The sequence below is a fragment of the Columba livia genome, chromosome Z (genome assembly GCF_036013475.1).
Source record: "Columba livia isolate bColLiv1 breed racing homer chromosome Z, bColLiv1.pat.W.v2, whole genome shotgun sequence".
Lineage (NCBI taxonomy): Eukaryota > Metazoa > Chordata > Aves > Columbiformes > Columbidae > Columba > Columba livia.
Window position 1 is genome coordinate 36491364 of NC_088642.1, and position 25641 is coordinate 36517004.

The following is a 25641-nucleotide window of genomic DNA, read 5'->3' on the forward strand; positions in this document are numbered from 1 at the left end:
ACCTCTTGGGAGGATTATTTCTGTTTTATGCTGAGTGTTTGTTCATCATAAAGCACAAGAAGTCTTGGAAGGATAAGGTGAGAGTGCTAATCACTAGGCTATGGGGGGTACATCTGCATGACATTTAGCACAAATACAAGCTCTTTCTAACTGTTTGACCAAGCAGTCACATTGCTGTGATTAGTGCAGTTTTGAGGTTTAAGCTGGTAATAGTGATAATGCCGGAGAACACAAAAGGTACTGCTAAGGGACTGAAGTGCGTTGGTTGGAAATTGCATGGTGAGTGTATAGATAAACAGTGGATCAGCTCCCTTGAGGGAATCCAGGGTTCGAGACAACATCCTGACACTATGACTGCTGCAAAGTTGCATTCTTTACACCGATACACAGACGTTTGATTAACTTCAAAAAATCACCAATACCAATTGTATTTTAAATTTTACCTGCTTGTCTGGTCTTGTGTTTTGTTGGGTTTTTTTTTCCATCTCTGTCTCAGGGGCTCCTATTTTTCGGGTACTGTCTAATCCACATTTTGTTTTGTTTTGTTTTGTTTTTTCCTTTGGATAAAAGTAATTTCTCCCCACAGGCTAAGACTGATTGACAGCTCTCTCATTTTTAAATACCTGAAGTGCTGTAGCCACTTTTGCTTTGTACATTCACATGCTGCACTGTAAATTTGTCGTATTCTTAATATTAATACAAGTAACTGCTTTACCAGGTAATTCTTAGCTCTGCTTAAGTGACTTATGCAAAATTAATGATATTAAGTATTAAGTCAATATTATTTTTTTGGTAGTGCATTTTGGAGTTTACTGCATCTGTAGAGATACCCATTAAAAACAAACAAACAAAAAAAGAATAATATTTTACCTTTGTATTAAAACAGTGTTTGAAGACTGGCTCATTAGGCATGAATTCTGTATCATATCTGACTGCTGCTTGCCCGTGTCAGATTAGAAAAAGATGTTTTTCATTTGATTTGCATGCTTGTAACTGGAGAACTAAATGAATGCAAAATTTGACACTTAATTTCATTTCAAAAATGCAACCACTAGTGTGTTGTTCCAAACTAGAACGGTTGTGACCTGCAGGACTTCCTGATCATTGTAACTACATGTCAGCATTTTTCTTCCGTGGATTTGTCCAGCTGATCTTTAAGCATTTATGTTTTTGATGTCCATAACACTCTGTACTAATGAATTATACAACTTAACATTTGCAATAGGAAAAATTACTTCCTACTGTTTTTCTTAAGTGCTTTGAGTGGTAATACAGTTTGATACTCCCTCTAATTACAACATTAAAATAAGATTTTCTAGGAAAAATACTGTCACGGAAGTGCTAAAGGACAAATAATGTGGCATGTATTTTATTTAGCTGCTGTTGGAGGCGAATTGTCAAGGAGACAGCTATTGTCAAAGCACAGTCCATACTTTTCAATATTGTGAGCTGCTTGGAAAATAGATTTGAAACTGCTGTTAGTCGCTTATAGTAAGGGTATTTCCTGTATATATGACATGTTTCACAATCATTCCTCAATCTATGCTTTCTCTCCCCTTGAGAAAATTAAGCGGAAAGCCTCTTTTTAAGTTACTTATCTTTGTCTTGTGAGAAAAAATGTGGCCAGATGTGAGAGCTGAAAGTTCACTAGAGAACCATTGCTTTAGGGAAATCTTCATCAAGCACTGCTGATTTCAATTACTTACACTTTTAGAACATTAAAGAATTTACATCTAAATATCCTTTAGCCTGTTCATTTCCTCTTCTGAAAGATGTGTCATACTGCCTTGCCATTACACTTTATATGTATGAAAAAATGGCTCAGATTTTTTTTTTTTTTAATAATGTCTCTTAAAGCCAGTGTTATGTTTTTTTGGGGGGACTGATGTTTAGCTTTTGAATTCTTAGAATTGCCAGTACCATGGTGTACTATTATCTAACAACACAAAACTCTTTAACATGAGATACTGTTATAGTTAGTTTGCTTTCTTCTGTAGTTTTGTTCTACTTGTATACATTCATTCTGCTATCAGTTTGTTGCAGTTTGAAAAAGTTTACTAAGCAAATTGTCTGCCATAGATCTCTGAAAGAAGTTGCTGATACAGTAACAGAAATAACTTGTTTTATTCTTTTAACATTATGTCACACAATTTACTAAAATAGTAGCAGTTTTGCTATTTTGCCAAGGCAGAAATCAAGAAAATATGTTAAATGATCTGCCAAAAATTACAGAGAGAACATACATGACACATCACAACAACTGCTTGTTTCCGTGTCCCCACATGATGCCTGAAAGCAGATCTCGAAAGGAGGGAAAGCATATTTTCTACTCTGAAAACACCAATGCAAAAATCAAAAGGAGACTACACAGAAATCAATGTTTTTCAACTTCTCTGTAATTAGTATGACCTATGGAGGTCACACTATGAGCAAAAGAATTTGCTAGTAGGCTCAGTATTTGGAAGAGCTATGCAGGAAGCCCTGGATGTTATGTGCCAGCCGTGGCTCTGTGTCTCTGCAAACTGCAGACCACAGATACTCCTTTAAATAAGTAAACAATAAAACTGTCATGACTATATTAACAGTTTTACAGAAAAAAATTGAGGATGCTTTCAGTTTATAAATCCATATTTATTTCACCACACATTTGCTGAGGATCTCTTAATATTCTTGCAGACCCATCTACTAAATCTAGTTAACGTCTACTGACTGGTGCTCCTTACTTACAGAACAGATACAAACGCTTATGAAAAATCTTCCAGAGAAGTTGCTTATACATGAGATACAGTGTGCGATCTTTTTTTCTGGAAACAACGATAGTCAATAAAATGTTAATACAATTATCTTTCTGAATAAGTAGACTAAAAAATTTGTAGTTCATGTACAGATAAAATTTATAACTGATCACTTTGTACCCATAGGAGTTTTAAGGAAGGCAGCCTTCATCTCTCTTTTTCTGATAGAAAAATTAAGTTGAAGGAATTAACAATTTGCATGCATGTCTATGTCCTGCTCTGACGGCACTCCATCCAGCTAACTGTTGAGAGACAAACATTGCTTCATCATGACAGCTTGAAAATAGTTACCAGCTATAGTGATGCTGACCGGAAAAGCATTGTATGATATATGTATATATGTTATATATACATGTATATGTAATATATATATACACACTTTTTTTTATATATATATTTTCTATATATATTTTATACATAAAGCAGTTAGTGATCCACTTAGCAGTGAACCTGAGGGATCCCAGGCCTGTGCTGGGTGGTTTTTGGGGCTGCGCTGCCCAAATTCTCTGTCTGCAGGATGGTTACAGCCAGCTTGCTGAAACAGGGAACACTGCAGGCAGCATCTAACAGGGCAGCAAGAAGTTCTCATGTGAACATCCTTCCCGTTGGGCATCGGCAAGAAGGAATGGAGTTGCTGTCTTGAAAGAAAAATCCTAGACTAGCTCAAATAACCAAAATGGATAACCGTGCCTGGGGATAGGGTCTGCACAGTGTATTGCATGTGGAAGGATCACAGGCTTGTTCTGTGCTGCACAGCTTGGGGTTCCCAGCATTTACAGGGAAGATGTGAAGGTCAAGACATGTATACAATTAAAATAGTGTACTCCCTGGGCTACAGAGACAGATTTAAAGGTGGGATATGCACCCTTGAAAAAATAACAGTTAACTGTGTGCCACTCCAGGTAGGGACAGCAAATGCCTAAACACCAGTCAGTCAGTGACTAAGAGAGGAGACATGTCCAGGGAGGTCTTAATTTGTATGCAGAACATCTTGGTACTATTTTTTACCTTAGCACCCACTGATATTCTGAAGAGCAAGTTAAAAGATATCATTCCCCTCCATTAAACTTGGTGTGACAGAACATACGTTTTTCAGAGCTTTCCAGCTCCCTCAGGGGAAAATATTTTTTCTTCACAGGGGGTGTAAATGGATCCATACTGCTTTTGTAGAACCTATCTGATCAAAAAATATTTCAAGCATAAAAAGTCAAGCTTAAAAGGGAACTGTTTAATTACAGAAAGATTTTGCATCTCAGAAACAGCTCTCTGTACTTATGATCAGAAAATGTATAGTGCTCAGATAAAATTGGCTCCGTCTTAAAAGGTCTGGTCCAAGTGCATAGCCTGAGTTTCAACAAGTTCAAAGCCTGCTAGGCTGGCTTTCTGTATTATAGGAAGATGAAAAGTTTCATCAGAGGCTGCCAATTCTGCTTCTCTGATTCCACAGAGTTCAGCAAATCGGCAGAGCTACACATGAGCTCCAGTCCTGCAGAGCTCCTGAAAATGCATCAACTGGGTGTGGCTTAGTCACGCTCTGTGTGCAGAACAGTGCTGTGTTTGTTCTGAGTGGGGATACTGCTAGTTTTATTCGAAGCCCCTGAGTTCATGTGTTCAGAGAGAGAGTAAAGAGTTATTTTCTATTCATCTTCTCTCATGTGAAGTGCCCTCTCAGGCATCTTTTTTTTTCCCCCAGGGTGAACTGTCCTGGTTGAGCCGGTCAGGGCTAATACAGAAGGTGCACCAAGTCTTCCACACCCATCTGGATGCCTCTTCAAGTTTTAGTTTATACATTTTGAGACAGAGGCACTACAACTGTGCATAGCCAGCCAAATATAGGGTTACCCAGCAGCATTGTTTGAAAATTGAAGTAGACTATAGCAGCAGGTCCTTTCTAATGCACATGATTACTGATTCCTTCCAAGAATGCCATTGGATTCATGTGTCAAGAGAAGTCAACAATATCCATACCGATTCTTCCCCAGTTGAAAGCATTTATCCACACTCCCATTAATTGCTTTCTTTTTGATCGCTTCCACCAACTTGCCCAATGCAGAAGTCAGGGTTACCTCTCCGTAGTTCCTCTTCTGCATCTCCTTAGGAAACCTTTTAAAAATCCATGTCATACTGACCATTCTGCATTCCTCTGGTGTTTGGGCCTGTTGAAAAGAGGTTGTGCAATCAGTCACTCAGCAATATCCTTCAGTTTCTTTAGAGCCCTTGGGCAAATGTCATTGAGTCCTGGTGGTGTGATACTGTTCCATTTGTTTTTCTCCTTTATGTGGTCTACAAACACCTGGATTTAAGGCAGGTTCTTAGACACATTACCTGTATGGAAAGGTTAGCACTCCTCTCCTCCTTGTCCACTTTTGTAATTCGAAAGCTTGATTCTCACAGACAAGTTCAACATACGTTGACATTTCTAGCAAGCTAGGCACAAATGAATCATGTAACAAATTGAGAAATGTCCTTGCGATGAAGCAAAGATATGGTTAAACTCATGAAAACCCTGATAATTTTTAAAAGGATTGGTTATCTCTCTGAAAGTGTTAATTGCTTTTCATGTATCAACTGTATTATTGTCAAAATAAATGACAATATAGTGAATCTTCCCTCATAAAAATAACAAGAAAAAATGTGTATTTTATTTCCATGAACAATATCATCATCAGAAGGAAGAAATGCTAGCGGTTTGTGAAATCTAAGGAAGCAACAGAGACAAATCTTGCAGTACTCGATAGACCAAGCATAACTGCATGTTACTACGTCCTTGTTAAGAAGTATTGTAAAAGTTTCACTTCTGCGTACTTATTTGGTAGTGCAATAGGACATAGTTAATAAGTTAATAATAGTTAATAAGTTAATAATAAGTTAATAGTTAATAAGTTAATAATTACTTCAAGTCCGTTTGAAAATCTTGAACGTGGTTGTATGAAATGGCTGAATTTAAATATTTGTAACTTTTAAATTACTAAAGCATCTTTGCTTACACATGGCTTAATGTTTACATCACAGTCAAATTTTCTAAGTAATACTGATCTTTTTATTCCTGGTCAATTTTAGTTAATTAGGCATAAAATAAGAACAGTCACATTTTTAATATTTTTCTGAGCTTTTCTGTAAAAACAACCCCTGACTAGTTTGAAGCATGTGTATTTTCAGGTGCAGAATATACAAATCTTTAAGCAAGTACAAAAAAAACCCAGAAAATTCAATGAACTGGGACCTACCTATAACACTAGAATTGCTATTTACAATTGAAGCAGAAAGTGTATTCACTGTGAAAGTGTTTTGGTAAAAAAAAAGTTTTACAGCTCTCTATGATCATAGCTTAAAAGTCCTATGAGAAGTAGCTTCAAAATATTGACACATATGCCTATACCTCCGTGTGTTCAGTTTGTCTGCAAATTATGATGTACAGGGCAAGCACAGTGTTCCCTATCTTAAATTAAGATTTTGAATATGTGAAAACAAACAAGTCAAAACCCAGAGGCTGTTAACACAGAGGTAACGTGGGCAAGAGACTTGGCTTCTGCCCCTCCCTGAGTGAACGATTGTTGACGTGTTTGGCATTACCTAGTTTGTAACACTGTTGAAAAACCAATCCAGAAGCCGAAGCCCAAGCTGTGAGAAGTTTAATGGCATATGAAAAACTTGACAGAAGCAAAACATGGATTGGTTGACTGAAACTTTGTTATTGATATGAATATGTAATAGGAAGATTCCAGTCTAAGCAACAATTAGAAGCATACATTTGCATAATTGGCAGCTGGAATAGAAATCAAGTATGGGATGGATCACCGTGCACTTTTTATTTCTAAAACCTCAGTTTAATTACCTATTACTCTGACAGCTGCTACATGGTTCTTAAATACTTTCACTGATCGGTTTGCGTCTTATAGAGAGGTTGCCTCCTGTACACATTCTGTCCTGGATGCAATTTCCTGATGTAATCCAACTCACTGAACTATGATTACACTATTAAAAAAAAAAAAAAAAAAAAATAAAAATCTGTGGTTTACTTCTTACGCAGTTCACTAGGTCGAGAAAGCAAGGAAGGACAGGATAGTACAGAAGGTCAATTTTACCCGTCTTCTTACCTATAGCAGTGTAGCTATTGTGGGACACTAAAGTAAATAACCAGAATCTATGGATTATATATTACCTATATGATGAGCAGGCAAGTAACTATGTCCTCAACTCTGACATAAGTGAGACATCATCTGGTAACTTCATTGAAGAGTTGTGAAAAAACCTGTGTCTAGCAATCTGTAAATTCACTTCTGATGTTTTATACTTTCAGAATTCCTAAAATTTACAGAATTTCTGGAAACACTACTCTATCAAACTGAATGTGATTGTGTTAGGAATACTGCCAGTTCTTGAAATTAATCCATTACCATATATTAGTCAAAATGTCTCATAATGTACAACTTCATTAAAAAGCAGCCTAAATTCTTGTGTGTTCTCAAGACAGAACACTAAATTAAAGCAATGAACAAAAATTAGTAACATTAACAAATAATGATAAATAATTAGAAGTAGGCGTCAGGGAAGACCTTGAAACCTTGAAAATATTTATCCACAACCTTACTTTTTGCAAATCAGATTGTTCATAAATAATTGTTCAATATACAAACCTTTAGACATCATATTAAAGAATAAATATTTACACCATTTTCTTTGACTAAAAGAAGTGTGGGCTTAAAGTAGTTCCTGCCTATAAAGACATTTAGATTAGTACTGTCTCCACTGTCTCCTTTTCTCCTCTCAGTTATTCCCTAATGTCTTTCTGATTTTCCTGAATTACTTACCATGTTTACAGAAATCTGTTTGCTCAGCTGATAGGATAGGTAAACAGAGACACAAGAAAGAGAGGTTAACAGATTTGCCTTAATTCAACCATCAAATATATGGCACTGCAAGAAATTCAGCCTCTGGAGATGATGTTGTCTCATCTCGTGCCCCTGCTCAAGCAGGCTCACCTAGAGCCAGTTGCTTAGGACCATGTGGAGACATGGACTGTGTCCCGAGTTGGGCGTGGGAGTCCCTCTGTCTGCCCACAGTGGCTGCAGGGCTGGGAAGGAGAGGGGACGTGAGGGCAAAGGCGGTGTCCGAAGGGAGCTGGGAGGGGATAATGGTGAGAGGAGTGCACTCGTGGGGGTGTCCCTGTGCCCTGATTGATGGCTGCTCCTCATGCTCTCCTCTCTTGCAGAAAGAGGTAGAGGGGAGAAGGAGGCCCAAGTGGGCACAGCCCTGGGGCTGGAGAGGGCTGGGGTGTCCAGGTCCCAGCCCAGCTGCCCACATGGTGCACCCATTGTTTAGCAGGTGGAAAGGCGCTATGCAAAGACTGTAGACTTGCTGCACCAGGCTATTCAGAAGACTGAGTTAATGCCGAAAGGGCTGGGGAAAAACAGGTGGGTGCCCATAGACCCTGGATTGGCGGGGCTGGAGGAGGGCTGCAGCGGGCTCAGGCACTCGCAATCCTTCCGGCTCCCAGGTGCTGCATTGGGAAATAAGGAATTTCGAAGAGGAGCTGGAGGAGGAAGAGGCCTGGTGAGTTGCCCCCCTCACCCCCGTACGGGTCTGCAGGGTGTCTCTGCAGCACCCGCAGGGATGGGGCTGCCAATGCTGGTGCCAGGCAGTGGAGTGGGGGTGTGAGAGGGGAGCCCAATCCCTGCCTGGGGTGGCATATGTTTGGAAGGAGAGGCCCTGTGTGGCCATGGAGGTCTGTAAGTCATCCAACCAAGCCCTGTTGCCCCCAGCCAGCTGCAGAGGAAGAAGGAGGCCGAAACACCAGAGTCTGCACTGCCAGAGCTGGTGGAAGAACAGATGGTAAGTGGGAGGGCGTGTGGCAGCCCCTGCCGCCTGGCCAGCGTGGGTGTCCCTGGGGAGAGAGGTCCATGGAGGTCCCAGCCACCATGGGCTACGCTCCTGATCAAGGTGAAGGCCGGGGGCACCGTGTAACTCCAGCTGTCACAGAATCACAGAATGTTAGGGATTGGAAGAGACCTCAGAAGATCATCTAGTCCAATCCCCCTGCTGGAGCAGGAACACCTAGATGAGGTTACACAGAAATGTGTCCAGGTGAGTTTTGAATGTCTCCAGAGAAGGAGACTCCACAACCCACCTTGGCAGCCTGTTCCAGTGCTCTGTCACCCTCACTGAGAAGAAGTTTCTTCTCAAATTTAAGTGGAACCTCTTGTGTTCCAGTTTCAACCTTGTCTTACCATTTGTTGTCACTGAGAAGAGCCTGGCTCCATCCTTGTGACACTCGCCCTTTACATATTTATAAACGTTAATGAGGTCACCCCTCAGTCTCCTCCAAACTAAAGAGACCCAGCTCCCTCAGCCTTTCCTCATAAGGGAGATGCTCCACTCCACCATCTTTGTTGCCCTGTCCTGACCATGCAACACTGCTTGACAAGTGTTCTTGCTCTGTGCTGAGTTGCAGGAGAGGGACTTGCTGGTGAGGAGACACAGCTTCATTTACTGGCTGCAGAGAGTGTCCCCACTGGGTCTCTGTGTCCTGGGGCCCACTCCTGGGCAGTGGCTGGGATGCTGGGCTAGACACCTGATCCAGCTGGTGGGGCTCACAAGCCAGGCTGCTGGCAAGCTGCTGGCTGGCTATGGGCTTTGCAGTTTTCCCTGGGCCAGGGTGTTTTCCCAGGCTTGCGAAATCTCATGTCCCAGCCTGTCTGAGGGAACAGTGCGAAGCGGCTGGGGAGGAGGCCTGTGGGGCTCCTAGAAGGGGCCCCTCCATCCCATATCTAGATGGGCCTGGGAGGCCTCCACCCTGCCCTGTCTCGCATGCCTCTTCTGCCCCACAGGATGCTCTGCATGCTCTTTGTCGTCCTGGAGCTGGCTGTCCACTCTGGCTGCTGCAGTGCTCTACACCTCCTGCTGTGACACCAAGCTCCTCTACCACCTCCTGTTGCACGTGCTGTGTGAGGAGACCTACAACAATGTGGCTTATGCAGTGGGAAGGGTCCTCACTGTGGTCAGCAAGGATCTGCTGCCCTTGTGACTGCTCCCCCCAATAAAGTCCTTTTGATCTACACCTCCATGTGCTTGGACAGATTTGTTGAGGTGCAGGGAGAGGGTCTTGCCCCTCATGTCAGTCCCTGCAGCCCCCCGCGGCCAGGCCCAGTCTCATCTGCTGGGCACTGGGCACAGCCACCCTGCCTGCTGCAAGCCAGGTCTCTGCTTTCCAGACTGACGTGTGCAGCTTCCGTCTGTCCCTGGAGTATTTAAGATGCTGTATATATCAGGCATAACCACTGTCTTATCAGGCCATGGTAGTTTTATTACTCCACCTTTTTGGCAACTAGCACTGCGCAGGAGAAGCCCTGGAAGCACTGGAGGCTCCTCAGTCTCCAGCAGCCGTGGACACAGTTACATGGAGGTGGGCAAACATTATCACCCACAGACCCCTAGACCCCCAAGCTTCTTCTCTGCCTTCCTCCCCATAGACTCTAATGACCCCACTGACACCCACATACCATTGTGTTCTATGGCCCCTGAGGACTTACAGCCCCACTCACACTCCACTGCCCCCAGCTTGTGCTCTTCTCCATCCCTACAGTTTTTAATCAAATGCAGAGTCAGAGATATAGGGGGACAAAATGGTTCCTAATACTCTTTCTAAGCATGCTTTTGAATCTAAGACTGCAGGATCAGACTGGCAAACAATGCAAGTGTAACTTGGGATGGCTGATTACACGCTCCATTCCTCCCTGCTATGCAGACATCTTAGTTTCTCAACAGCCAGATCTTGAATCACCGTTGTTCATAGCACAAGATTTTAAAGTAACCATAATCGCTGCCACAGTTTAGGAGATTCAGCTGTCAGATATCTATGCAACCAGTATAGGATGGGTAGATGACAGTGTTACCTTTGTAAGCAGTCCTGACCTGAGAGGCCCCTGATTACAATTCAGAGTCCAAAGCGACGAATTTATACAAATGTTCATTAGCATAAATAAATTACCCAAATAGTATAACATATTTTCTTGCAGACGGAAACTGTCACATCTTATGGGCTACTAGGAGTCTTGAACTGATGGCAACCTTTAGGTAGGGAAGACAAGTTTAGAAAAAGAACACCTAAATGCATGCCATCTTTACTATTGGTGTGCCATGTATGGTCGCTTGGGAAAACTGAAACTCAAGTTGGGAGTTAATAAAATGTATGTATAGTGAATACTTCTTATATTATATTAGTTATAAAGCTTTGGTAGGATTGAAGATGTTAGTGAATTGTAGGAAGGGCTCTTATGCTGGAAAGATAGGGGAATGAGGGAATACAGGAGGGCAGGGCCTCTTTATGGAACTGAGATGTCTGCATTTACACTGCTTGTGTCAGTGCTCAGAGTCAAGCATGGGCATCTTTGATTCATTAATGATGTAAGTCAGGAACTTTGGTTCCCAAAGCTAACATTTGTCAGAGAAAAAAAAGAACAAACAAGAACCATAAAGACGGTAGTAACCACTCACCTATTCTAAGGAGTGCCATTTCTTTCCTTCATTTACCATATGAATAAAGAGGAAGATGAAACAGTCAATTTTTTGCAGGTCAAGCTAGATTATATAAATAGATAAGTCTTGTTTTAGACTAGACGATCCTTTTCTTTGCTGGAAATATGACAATTCAGAAAAATGGTTCCTCTGGAAAGAACAATATAATAACGTTGTAATCTGCATCTCTTTAACACTACTTAGATGGTTCGAAGTTTTAAGGACTTTTAACTTGCCATTTAATAGAATGGAAACAATCATGATGAAAAATAATATAATTTTCTAAGATGATCAGGTAGGACTGGTTAGGTGTATAACTACAGACCAAAGTGTGAAGGCATGCCAGTCTTCAAAGAGGCCCAGGGACCACAGCAAGAAACAGGCTGTGCCAGCTGTATTCCCAAACTTGCCTTGAGTGACAGATGCTCAGTGAATATGTTTACAACACTGTTTTGGATGTATTAATTTTGTCTATGAAAGCAAAGGGTACAACTTTCTGTTAGTGAAGTAAAGGGTTGGGTTCTCAATTGGAAAGGCAGAAACTCAGTTACAGGTAAAAATGCATAAAAAAATTTTAAAAGAGTGCCTGCAATCAAGATTATATTCTAGCTGCAACCAATTTAACATGATAATTGAAATCTCATATGCCAGCTAAGCAATGTCCTACCATGTAGTGATCTTTTCTCAGGACAGTCTCACCAGGTTTAGATGCTAACTCCACAAGACTGCTAGATGCTTCTCATTAAGGTTTACTGTTTCCTAAAATGTCAACTTTCTCTTATAAAAAAGAGAACTTAAAGCTCATTGAAGTAACATTGTTCATTGAAATGTAATGAGAAACAAAAAGGTAGGTTAGTTATTTGAGAGATTATGTATTTCACTGGATGAAAACACTTGCTATTTTTAATGCTTTGCTAAAATGTGTTTTGGAAATTTATGGCCAAGGAATTTGGCAATAGCTTTCTAGCTTATATTTCAGTCAGTACACTATGTCATTGTCCTGGTTAATTTTCTTTCAAACAGCTGGTATAATGCTGCGTTTTGGATTTAGTATGAGAATAACATTGAGGATGTTTCTGCATCTGCACCAGGGTGTAGGTGGGAGATGCACAAAAATTGTGAGAGGACACAACTGGGACAGCTGACCCCAACTGACCAAAGGTATATTCCATTCCAGGTGACATAATTCTCACCATATAAAGCTAAAGGAAGAAGAAGGAAGGGGGTAAATAGACAGTGATGGTGTTTGTCTCACCAAGTAACTGTTACATGTGATGATAGAGCCCGGCTGTCCTGGAGATGGCTGAGCACCTGCTTGGCCATGGGAAGGAGTGAATGGATCTCTTGTTTTGCTTTGTGTGTGCAGTTTTTGCTTTACCTATGTGCTGCTTTGACTGAAAATGCGTTAACTTCCTTTGTGCAGTTAGAAACCTTTCTTTTTCGTAGCTACCACAGTCATCATTTGGACTTAGTTTGAGAACACAAGATAACACCCCTGGACAGATCTGATGTTTTCAATTGCTCTGGTCTGAGAGCCAAGGACACTCTGATCACTCTGCCCACAGGTGTGAGCCATCAAGGAAGGGGGGCATGAATGGAGCAGAGCTTGACTGACATCCAGACTGATAAATAAGAGTATTCTATTCCATTGGCATCATGCTTCATATTTAAGGAGCGGGGGGATCGTCCAGTCTCTCTCTCTCGTGTGCTCTCACTCTTGCTCTGGCTCTTGAGCACTTTCTCTTGCATGTCTTTTTTCTTTTCTTCACTCTTTTTTGCTGGAACTGGGGGAGTTTTGGTTCAGGGTGTTTAGTTCGGCTTTTTGCCATTTTGCAGAGGCCTCTGGGCTTTTCTGCCTTTTTCCTTTTTTTTTTTTCTTTTCCCTCCCACCTTTTTTATTTTCCTTCTCTTTTTGGGATCAGCTCTTGGGACCAGGGTACTGCTTCCTGGGACTGTCTGTGTGTGGACAGACTTCATGAGGAATTACACTGAGTATCTTTTATTTTATCTTCTATTTGTATTTTATATTTATTTTTACTAGCAGTGTATTAGTATTTTGTTATTTTATTAAACTGTGTTTATTTCAATCCAAGTTTCTCCCTTCTTTTTTGATTCTCTACCCTACTGGGAGGTGGGGGTGGGCAGGAGGGGATGTGTGAGCAGCTATCATGGTTGTATTGCTAGTTCAGGTTAAACCATGACAACCTATTAAATTGTCTTTATCTGAGCACGTGAGTTTTCTCACTTTTACCGTTCCAGTTCTCTCCCCTGTCCCACTGTGGGGGAAAGAGTGAGTGGCTGTGTGGGGCTTAGTTGCCAGCTGGAGTTAAACCATGACAGTCATAAAATTTAGCCCCTATAAAATCACATTTTTAACACTATCACAAAATTGGTTTAGCAATTCGTGAAATAAATATAACTTGTCTTTCTAAAATTTGTCTTACAAAAATTAAAAACCTGCAAATGGACAATCTAATACTCTAGTGTTTTCAAAAATCCGCAGAACATAGCAGGATCTTTCTAAATAAAATATACAGAAATAACTGGTTTGTAGGATATGCCTAACCAGACGTATGTGCCAGGGCTTACGAATCTAGATATGCGCAAGATCTTCAAATTCTCTTGATACATGAGGAAAAATGATACACAATGCTCAAAATCAGGTTATACTTAACTCTACAGTACTTTAATATATTTTTCAGTGTTTGAGATGGGAAATTAAATGGAAACAAAAGTTCATTTTCATTTTACCTTATTTTCTAGCAGAGTGGTTCACTGTCATCTGAAAATGGTATTTACTATTGGCAACTGAACTACTTGACTTCAGTACCACCCCTTTTTTTCTCTGTTTCCCTAAAGCATTTACACGTTTGTCTTGAAAACAACAGAGCAATGAATAAGTCTATGTCAGCACTTAGATATACGTTCAGTTCTGCCAAAATACAGCAGATTGGAAAACACCATTACTTTATCTGTGTTTACAGTCAAGTGATACTCGTGATGACTGTTAGATATTTAATGGCAGTTCCTCCGGAAAGTAAGGTGAAAACAAACATTGTACTTGACTGATGTAGTTTGGGGGATACCATTTGTGACTGGAAATCACAGATGGCTTACACCTTAATTTTGTACTGGTGTAAAATTTCTCTGGAGTGTGTTTTCCTATTGGTAATAGGGAATAGACACAAACTAGGCCTGTTGGTGTTGGTGAAGAAGGTTGCTGGCCATCAACCTCTCCCAAGATGCTAGTTTCACCTGTCAAAACTGCTGGATGAACAACTTGTGTGCTTCCTAACCTGTCCCTGGTAAAGACCACTTAGGCAAACATGCAGGCAGGGAGGTGACACATTGCTGGAGGCAAAGCAGTGTGTGAGTTCTGGGAAAAGCGGTCCGGCTGCAGCCCTGGTGTGACAGCTGCTGACGGGGACACCGTTCTGCTAGCATGTGTAAGCTTCTGCTGCTAAAGCCTGTGCTTCAGTGCAGAATGGCATGGACTGAACTCAGCTTAAAATGAATTATTTCTTTGAAGATGAAGTGCCTGGATTGTACTGTTATTAAACCAATACAACCATGTGGCACACAAATTTGAAGGATTAACATGAGCATGCAACAGTAAATTAGGGAGACTAAGGCACATATTGAGTTTCAGTGTGTTGCAGGGGCTGAAAAAATGTGTAAAGTAAACTCATGTAGGGGGCCTACAAAGGAAAATAGTTCAGCAGTGTAACAAAGGGGAAAGGAAATAATGGAGGAAGCAGAAAAGGTTGAAGCATTCAGCTATCTATTTTGCTTCTCTCCTCACAGAAAAGCAATTAGAGTTTATTTATGATTGCTGCCTGAAAAAGACATAGTTTTAACTAAGGGCTAAATAACTGGCAACAGAATGGAAGCACCTTGAAAGAGTACAGACATAAGTTATGTGTATTCCAGTCAGCATTATGTAAACCTCAGCAATTATTTTAAAGATCTCTTCAAAGAAAAAGGAAGAGTAAGAGAAAGGCAACTGTGATACTTATCTTTAAAAAAAGGCAAGCAGAAAGGGTAACACGAAGATTTGCAGAGCAGTCCCATAGTCATACCTGATACTGACTCTTGGGAAGATATGGGAACAAACTGTATGTTTCCATTTAAAAGCATTTGGATAATAGAGTAATAAGACAGAGCCTGCATGGATTTATCAAGTACAAATGATGTAAAATCAATTGAATTTTATTCCAGACAGAGTGACAGTTATAGTAGACAAAGTGGGAAACAGCTGTTGTGTATCTTGCCTTTTATGAAAAGCTTTACTTCTGTAGCCTTTGACATTTTGTAAAGCACACTAGTAAAACATTTTCCAGATTGATTTACTAGCACGTTCATATACCACTAGTTGAAAGGCTGCTCTCAGAAATCAGCTATCAATGAGCCGCTGTTAGAGAGAGAGAATTTCAGGCTGGGCTGACAGGTTGCTGTCCCGAATCATTTGCTTAACAATATCTCTACTAATAGTTGAATAAATATTTTACTTGTGCAGTTTCCAGATAATACTATGATAGGAAAGGTTGCAGTCATTCTGAGGGGCAGTACCAGATTTCAGACCTTAAACACTTTTTTGCATAGAAAAACTGAATGCCATTTTTTCTTATTTGTTTCAAACATTAGGCTGAAAAACACCAAACCTCTCGGCTAGTAGTATGGCAGTCATTCATAAAGTTATGGCTTAAATAAATTAACAACTCTTATTATAGTTGCATGAATCCTTATTTTATCAACTCAGACAGAAAATTGCTTTCTAACCCTGGCATACGTCTGATCCTTTCCTTTTAAAATCTAAAACATTGGGAACATGGGTGTAGTTGAGATTTTACTATATTTCAGAGAAGGCTCAAATGATAATGGTATTAAAAGGCTGTCAGCTGCATGCAGCTGGTATTTTTTACTATTTCCCATTTTTGTTATCACTTACAATGCTGTAAACGAAAGCAAGAGAAGAAAACTAAAGAAAAAGTGTAAGATTAAAAGCAGGCTTAGAAGACACAATTCATAGTAAGGTCATTCCCTCAGTCTCAGTGTTGATATCACCCTTTGCTTTTATCTCATCCTTTTATTTCCCTCTCCCCCCTCCCCCGCCCCAATTTTGCCTCAAAACAAAATCATCAAAATGGATCTAAGTATTTCTATGTTGCAACCAATATTCATGAACAGAGAAGTGTGAAAATATTCTTTTATATTTTTCCCCAATAATGTGTTTTCTGGGATATCAAAGGATCCCACAAAGTAAAGCAGGACCCCTTTTAATATGGTAGCTAACACATCAGGCACTTGTCTCCTCAGCACTTTTCATGCATGCTGTGTTTACTTTAAAAAACAAAACTAAACCAGAGGTAGTAAGATAGGTTGGATTTCATGGCAAGGACATGCTCAGTCAAAAGATCAAAAGTTAGAAATACCGTTTGAAAATCACTCTGTTCTAATATATTAACCCAATGGGATATAGAGGAAACTGTTGTATAATGATTCAATTGACTTAAGAAACAAGTAGTTTCATTTATTTTCTACCTAGAGGGAACAGATGGAAGAGAATGGCAGCACAGTGGGGAGGAAAAATTACAGTCTTCACAAGGTGGTATTGTAAGTCGCAGAGTCAGGACTTACTTGTCTTGATCTGTCACTGTTAAAACATCTAGGAATTTTGCAAGAGTTGATTTGCTTTTCCTAATAAGAGTTTTTCAGTCAGTCACAATTTTTTTTCCTAAGCTACTACTGCTTTTGTAGAGAAACACATTGGAGTTGTAGATAGTTCAGACATATGATAGAATAATAAAATATCTGATATTCTATTATTTTTTTTTCCGTGGTACTGTTGGCGTATTAACATGCCTTCAAGCTCAACTCTTGCCTTCTCAGTGTATTGCTAAATTGGTGTATTTTGTTTTCCTCAGACTTCTCCACCTTTTCCTTTCTTTTGGGCTTTTTCTTTCTCTTTTCTTTTTTCTTTTTTTTTTCTTTTTTAAGATAAACTAATTTATAACTGAGTCAGATCAAAGCACTCAGAAAACTAAAAAGGTAATGAAAGTATCCTAAGCTGAGGGTCATGGGGACACAGGTCTCAAGTATTCTGAGAAAGAACGTTTTGAACGTGTATTTGCTACCTATAATCCTAAAATTCAATGAACCACTTCCTCCATATGAGCAGAGCTGAAAATTTTAGCAGCTTTGGGGAGGGTTGAGTAGGTGGACTGCTGTGCAATCTGCGAAAATCAAGCTAAACCCTGGTCTGCATGAGGATCCTCTTTTTCAGTATGACTGTCCTGGCATGTATTCCCAAGAGAAAGCACTCCTCTCTAGAGCCAGACATCACAGCTCTTCCCCATGTGACTGGAATCAAAATAAACTGAGTTTATTTGTGTCTCTTAATAAGGTTTGTTTGGCTGGGTCAAAGAAGAAACTACACAGCCTGAATTAGACAAAAAGGGAAAGGGGAGCTGAGCGTGATTGCATGTATTAACAGAGCTGCAAAACACGGTCCCACGTGGGATCTGCATCCACACCGCGCAGAATCACAGTCCTGCAGTGACACAGAATCTAGCACAGCGGAGGCCTCTGAGCTGAATTTCCTTTTCAGCTCTTCCCTTACTCACTCTCTGCCCCAAAAATGCCATTCAAAATAAAAGAGCTGTTGCCAGGTAACCTCTTGCCATATCTTGAAGCTGATTTTTCGTATGAATGCTAGATGCTGGTGTCTGAGTGGATGTTTCAAGCACAAGATACTTGAACTTGTAACAAAAAAGAATTATCACACCTTTCCTAGTTGTATGTGCACTAGATGACTAGTGTTCCCATCAACTTCTTTAATCTTTATAGAATTTGAGTCTAAAGTGTAACAAATGAAATAAACTTTGTACTAATATGAGATCAAATAACCATTCTGATGAATACTTAGAAAGGCAGAACAGCATTATAACTTTTTCACTGCAGTCTTCGGTCCTCCTGCTATTTGACTATCAACTCGTAAGTATTTAAATAAGCTTACAGATATTTCCCCTGAAATGCATGTTTTAAACCAAATAGTTTTTTTACAGTGCTATGGCTTTATTTCTTAATGTAAGTCTTTCATTTTAGTTCAATAATTTGATGTAACAGAGATCCCTGATTCCAGATGGAAATAGGAACTGATCCATGTAATTTCATTTTAATCTTGATAATGAGGAGTGGAGGGAAAAAAGAATAGGGAAGTCTAATTGATCACCCAGGGAGAAGGAGACTACTTCATTTCCTTTTTCCTCATTAAGTAATGTAATAATAGATGAGTTAAACATGTATATACTGGGTACGGTCCTATCATCAGTGCAATATCAGTACAAAATTGATGTTTTCCTTCAGTTTAATTGCAAAATTGTGATGAGCACAGGAAGCATTTATTAAAACCTATATTAAACTGATCAGATTTGAAATAGCATGTTTATAAGTACTCTTTCATTTCACTTTTGAGTTTGGTTTTGAAGGTGAAAACTGATGAAGACTTATGAAAAAGCTACTATTTAACCAGTTCTTCAGATTAAAGGTAAAATATATGGGAAAAATGTTGCTTTGAGAACGTGACGGTGGTTGGACACATGGATATTCCATTCTATCAACATTTCTATTTTGGAAGCAGAAATTAGGAAAAAAGACCAGGAATATCACTGCATTACCATAAACCGTCTACTTCTGTCACTGGTAATCTATTATGCTTTTGTTGTTGGTTAAGACCCTGTATGAAGAAGTGAAATGAGTATTTAACAAGTCAGGAAGGAAAAAATTGGAAAGTTTTGTGAATTGTAAGGAAGAACACTTTAACTTTTTCTTCATAGAAGCAGCAGTACGGTAGCAAAAATAAACAATGACCTGTTTCAAACAGCATTGAATTGCAAGCCAAGTCTCCTTGTAATTTGCTCATTCTCTTGTTGTCTCTTAGATGCGTGTTCCTGGCTGTGTAGTGTCACACTTCCAGCAGGGACAGCAGACAGTAAGTTTCCTGGGCACCTATGCAGGACAGTTTAGCCTTTAGCCTTATAGCCAGCCACCAGTATTTAAAATACAACTGCATGAAAGGGGTTTAGCTAATGTTATAGCTTGTTGGCTATTTAGGCCTTCATAAGACAATTTAATTCACTGACATGGTAAAAATTACCATAGGAAAAGGAGCTTGGGTGTTTGTTTTGATTTTTTTGTGTTGCCATGTCACTCACTTAAGGCATCTCTGTGAAGTCTGGCAAGTGCCAGGGCAAATAAAAGGCCATGGGCAAGACCATGTGGCAAGTGGAGAGAATGAGGTAGATGGTTGTCAGAGGGAATTTCACCTGTAGGTGGCATCAGAACTTTTGTAAAGCCACAGGCAAAACCCAGAGAGAACCGTCAGGATTTCCCTTGTACTCTAGGGTGCCACAAAGACAAACCTCCTGCTTCCTGCAGAACTCCTTTAGCAATTAGCCTGTTGCACAGAAGGTGACATCCTCTACCTCCTCTATGACTGCACACAGACGGTGCTGTGACCAAGGCATGCCAACCTGTGCTGGAGGACCTGTGGCCGATGCTGGGGACTTGTTGCAGATGCACTCAAGCACCCCCTAGCCAAACCAGTACAGTTTGGTTCAGGCTCCAGAGGAGGTAAAAGCCTGAGCTGCAACCAGGACAAGAGATCATTTTAGGAAACCCACGAGGAAGCAGAACAGCAAATGGACACCGACAAGCTGTGGGTGCAGGTAGTCTTGTGAATACCTTTCCCACTGTAGGCGATTTGACTACAAGTCAGCCACTTCATTCTATAAATATGACAGCCTAGGTGAGCCTATTTTGAGCTGTCTCTGCTAAATAAGCTGGGTGTATGGCAATGGTTTTGTTACTCACAGGTCTGTGGATGAAGCCAATTTGAGTTTCATATCAATCCCTTCCTCCCTTCCTTCCCTCCTTCCCTTTCCTCCCTTCCCTCCCTTCCTTCCCCCAAAGAAAAATAGCTTTAGAGAGGATACTGAGGACACTGAGCCATCTCCCAATGACTGCAGAAGCCTTTTGAATGCCTTCTTTTCAAAGAGATCGCTATACATTTAACAAGAAGATTATTAAGCAGTACTGTTCCGTCTAAAGTCTGAATTATGCGTAGTAAAACAAATATATGCTGTGTGCTAAAATATCAATTTAGTTGAGATAGAATTAGAGAGTATTTAACACCTTGAAATGTCTGTTACCATGTATTGTCAGTATTTGAAGTGACACCATGTTACAGTGTGGCCAGTAACGTGATAAAATATGGAACTTTATGTCCAGCAGGCATTAAGCAACTTTAAAATAACGTAAGTAGCTGCTTGTGTTGCCACCTGTGTTGCTAGCACCAGGGGAACTGGATAAGAAATATTTGTAATGGTGTCTTTTGTTACCTCTGTCTCTTTCCGTGTCTTTTTCCATTTGGTATAGGAGGCCCAGCCATCTTTTAAATTCTGTATATTTGCGAGCACTTTAATTCACCTTTGATCTTCACCTATATTCTGATCTGATCTTCAGTTTTGCCAGTATCCAGAGAACTGGAGCACACACGCATATACTTTGCACACTTCATAGAGGCACATATGTTTTTCTTACCCGCAGAACACGCACCCTCCAGTTCTCACAGCGGGGAAATTGGAGTGCGCTTGAGCTTTAGCTTACATTAATAATGAATTTCTGCTTCTTTTTGCAACTGACATTGCATTCCACTGAGTCAAAGCACACATGCTTTTTTAGCTCTTCATGGGTGACAGTGGTGAAGCATACACCTAGAAGGGATTGAAAAATTACTAGCCAGCTGCTTTAGTTCTGAAGCTCAGTACCTCTGAAAATCGGGTCTAAGTTACCACATCTTGAGATATTTTAATATGTTTTGTTATAGGCACTCCCAGCTGTATCACCCAACCTATTTCTCCTAAGGCTATGATTAGAGCCATAACAAGGGTGAGGTACATGAATGCCTGACATAGGTGCAGCTATGTTTAATAAGGATCTGCACCACTTTTATTTTGTGAAGACTCTATTCATATAACCCCTATCCCACTCAAGTTCCTGAACTTAGTGTTTCTTAGTGGGCAGCTGCCCTGCATTTGGTCAGTAGGAATGAAAGGAAAACAACAGAGTAGCGTAAGTAAACTTTTGACCCACAATATGATGTTAGTAATGCAATGATCATGGTTGAATAATATCTTCCTTCAAGTATTGTGGGGATGGATATCTGGATCACACCAAAATATAAGTATTTGCTGTAGACATATCAATCTCTGTAATAAAGCCCGTTACTCCCCACCCCGCCCCACCTCATCCTGCCCCCCCGCCCCCCCTTTCTTTTTCAGGTTAACCTCTGGAGTTTGGTAGTTTTCTCTGTGCTTGTTTACAAGTCCACTTGTGATGTGGTACTCTTGTTTTATTTGATGTAAATTGTATTCTTGGCATCTCCTCCACTGAAGTTTCACTTTGAAAAAGAAGATACACAAAACATAAACTGCACACGTCTGTATGTGCTTAATAGTTTTCTTTAATCTTCTAAGAACAGGCCCAGAATAATACAAGGACGAATTAAAGATGTTCTATACATCTGCTTGCTTTTTCTGTGTGTAAACGTATCTAAAATTCCAGTTCATTGGTTTCATTTTAAACAATGGGAATTGGAGAAGAAAGGCTAGCAGTGGAAAGGAAAGAACTAAGTGTTTTAAAGTGGACTGGCAGTAGGAAACACAATATATTGAAGTGCTACCACAGCCAGGCATAACTTCACAGATGATATGCACACAGACATCTGCTGCTGGATTTATTGATGCATCAGTAAAATGTAGCATGTTGCATGGGAGATATGGGATGCTATAAAACCAAAATGCAGTAGCCTTACAATGAGCCTTAGACACTCCAGATGTTAGTGACAGAAGCAATGGAAACTCAGCAGAAGCAGAACATTTTCAGTAGTTGACCTGTCTTTTCAACTGTATCCCTGCAGTGGTGGTGATGGATGCGAAGTCTCTACAGGAACTCTATCAAGCTACTACAGTAATCTTCATGATAAGAAGGAATCACCCTTCCCCATCCACTGAAGGGACACTGATATACTCTCCTCCACCTCTCCAGCTAGTTCCTTCTTCTCTGGACTCTATGGTCTAGGTGTGTTTACAGTGATGCGTACCCTCACCAAAACATATTTCCCAGGATGAAACAGTATTTATCAGACTGAACAGGCACTGCTGCAGAAGAAGCATGCTGTCTTTGCAGCACTGATAAGAACATGATTCTCTGCAAGAGATGGATCTTTCAGTGCTTAGTTACATAGTGTTAAAAATATTAAAAAATAAATATGTAGACAGCTACAAATGAAGAAATGGAATATTTAAGAGGGTGTGTTCCCTTGGTGTGTGAGATATGTTGTGTATTTCCCCTTTAAGGAATGAAAATACCGTTTCAATTTTGTGCCTGCCTTTTTCTTGTTCAAAGCTCTTTAACTTCTTTCCTCTTATCAATCAATTTAATTCACCATCTGTTCACTGAGGACTTAGTATTTTCAGCTGAGATATCAAAAGGAAGACCACATTAATCAAACATTAGTACTTTTGAAGCAACTAGGTTCTAGAAGAAACAGACATATAAATCATGAAACCTAATTACTTATCACATTTTTCTTTAATGCTGCCTGTAGGAATGCATGTGCTTCACAGGTTTCTACATTATCCCAAGGTTTAAGGACTCAGGCTGCAGAGACAGGAGAATTAGATTTTCTTTTTGACATTAAGAGGATTCAGGTGTAACTCCTGCTCAAAGCTAATCAGCTGAAACCAGAATTAGTGCTGTGTCAGCACACTTGCAACAAATCCAAGTAAGGTTAATAAATACAGACAGGGAATAGCAAAATAAGGTCAGAAAAGACATCACTGAGAGCGAAGCTATCAAAGAGAAAATGGCTATTGGTGAAAGTGTTGAGACAGTAGAGTTAATTATTGTCAAAAAAGGGCATTGTGAGATAACACTATAGGTCAGAATAGCTAAAGAGTGACAAATACTAAACTGCAGATAAAAGAGATTATCGCATCCTGAGCAATTGTTTTTCACTACAATTAACACAAACGTAATTCCTCTGACCTCGATGTTTCACGTGTCACCAAGAAGTTCAGAATCTTTTTCTGTAAAATGTCTAGCTAGGGGCTAGGTTGTACATGAGAGTTTTTGTCTAGCAAGAGGGTATAAAGAAAGTGCAATTTATGAAAAATTGCAGTTTAGTTTACCTTTACACAGTTTTCTACATCTGCCACTCTTGGCCATGTGAGGAGCTGCCTTTACTGTTCACCACATCCTGAGTGCCCTTCACACCCTGAATCTAGTTCTGCTTTTTTGAGCTTTGCTGCTGCCTCCATTAAGCATTGCATGAGTTTACGTGGCATGCTTGGCTCCCACTGAATCAGGTGCTGAGGTCAGGACAGAATAAAGTTATTTGACTCTAGACAATGGTACCCCTATATTTGCCCACTAAAAGACTCTAACTACAGACCTTGAAAATGGTGACTTGTCCAAAGCTTGTGACCTCTAGGATCTCACTCTGATTTCAGTGGACTTGCTCCAGATATATGTCGTTGTATGAGAGCAATTGCTTTTGTTGTCTGTCATCAGTACTGATCTCAGGTGTTCTATCCATGGTAAATACACTTCTAGGAAACAAACGTGGTAAGTTTGTTACTGTCTGCTGGCACTTAGAGACTGCAATTTGAGAATTTATTTCAAACATATTGTCATTTGCATAACAAACCCTTTAGTTTCTAGGGTCTGACTGGAGTTCATGGCTCATTGGATGTGCTGGCTGCCCAAGTACTTGCCTTTTATTCACATCCATTTTTTCAGAAAATTATAACCATTTCTCAACTCATACTTGTCAAGAAACAACTTCAACCTGTGTCATTTTTAGAACAAACTGAAAGGTGTATCATGCAAGCAGGATCTTTGAGAATCCCCTGTGGCAGCATTAAGTTGGTACCACATTTAAGTTTTGCACTGGTTAATGCAGAAATAAGCTTAAAGGATACACAGTAGTTTCCTTGTATGGGAACCTGGGACATCTCAGCCAAATCTGGGCTGTGTAGAAACTTTAGTCACAGAAATGTCTCTTCTGAGCTGAGTCTCTTTGCAACGCAGCACAATGTAATGTGACAGATTCATCTTTATGGGAGATGTTGGTTATGAAGGGAGATGTGTAATAATTTTCTGACTTCAAAGGCAAAGTGTAGGCCATTTGAAATGGAAAAGAAAAACCAACGTCTTTCATTCTGATGCAGTCAGAGGCAGTTTTGCTCAGACCAGCAAGAACCTGCAAATCCCACAGACCAGTTATGCATTTGACACTCATTGAGGGGGTTAATTTATTTAAAAAAAAGACTGCTCTTCATAGTTGCTAGGTAACAACCTAGTTCCCTCAGGCTTATGATCAGCAAATGGATATTTCAGATGATATACTGCTAGTAACTGTCTGTCTTGCTGCTGGAACCAGCATAAAGGAGGACTTTTTCTGAAACTCTTCATAGTGGAACTAGTTTTATTGGCCTATGCATATAATTTTGACCCTAATGTAATTTGCAATGTTAATAAAAAGTTCATTTTCATAACTTACCCTGCATGCAATGTAGCTTTCCACTATTACATCTTGGACTCAACACCTGCAATTTTAAATTACAATTGCTGTGAAAGCTGAAGCTTTCAATTTCTTGCCCCTTCTGCATGTTAAATTTATATGTAAAACTGGTTCTATGTGTTATCCAATTAGCTTTCTAGCCAAGGGAAATAAAGAAAACAAGGAAGAAGATTACAAGTAGAAGTGAGTGGCAAAGAGAGAAGGTGTAGCTGTAGTCAACAGATTTCATTTTCTTTGCAGTAGACATTGCACTGGAGCACAGGAGTGAAGGCTTTATGCTAGAGTCCTGTTTCTTAACAAGTTGTACAGAATGGATTTCCACTATGGTCAAAAGATGACTGGGGAAGGTGCACAGGCTCATCCTCATAGCCTCATGAAGGATGCAAGCCTAGCAACAGACTCTGTAAAAGCAGAAAACAAAATTCTGCATCACACTCCATTTTCTAACTGTATGGAGTTCAGAATATTTAAGCCCACCTGTCTTTACAATATCCTTCTTATCTTCTCCTTCTCATAATACCTATAATGAGCCATCGTTTGAGTGAGAGGAAATAACGTTCAATTTTTGGGCCCAGCCATAAATTTTCACGTCTCTGAATATGGCCTGCTTATACTAAGACAATCTTCCTGCCCTGCAAGCCCATGTTGTGTTGTGTTGTGTTGTGCAGTGTAATGCTAATCAGTGAG

At 40.0% G+C, this 25641-nt stretch overlaps 1 long non-coding RNA gene across 1 annotated transcript in view; it reads right to left on the reverse strand.

Moving 5' to 3' along the window:
• Nucleotides 1-1156: 1156 nt before the first annotated feature.
• LOC110361449 (uncharacterized) overlaps nt 1157-25641 on the reverse strand; it is a 34388-nt gene continuing 9903 nt past the window's right edge. The window contains exons 2-3 of the long non-coding RNA XR_002418080.2: nt 20910-21082; nt 1157-4951 (exon numbers count right to left, since the gene is read on the reverse strand). This is a non-coding gene — a long non-coding RNA (uncharacterized LOC110361449). The remainder of the gene's footprint in view (nt 4952-20909; nt 21083-25641) is intronic.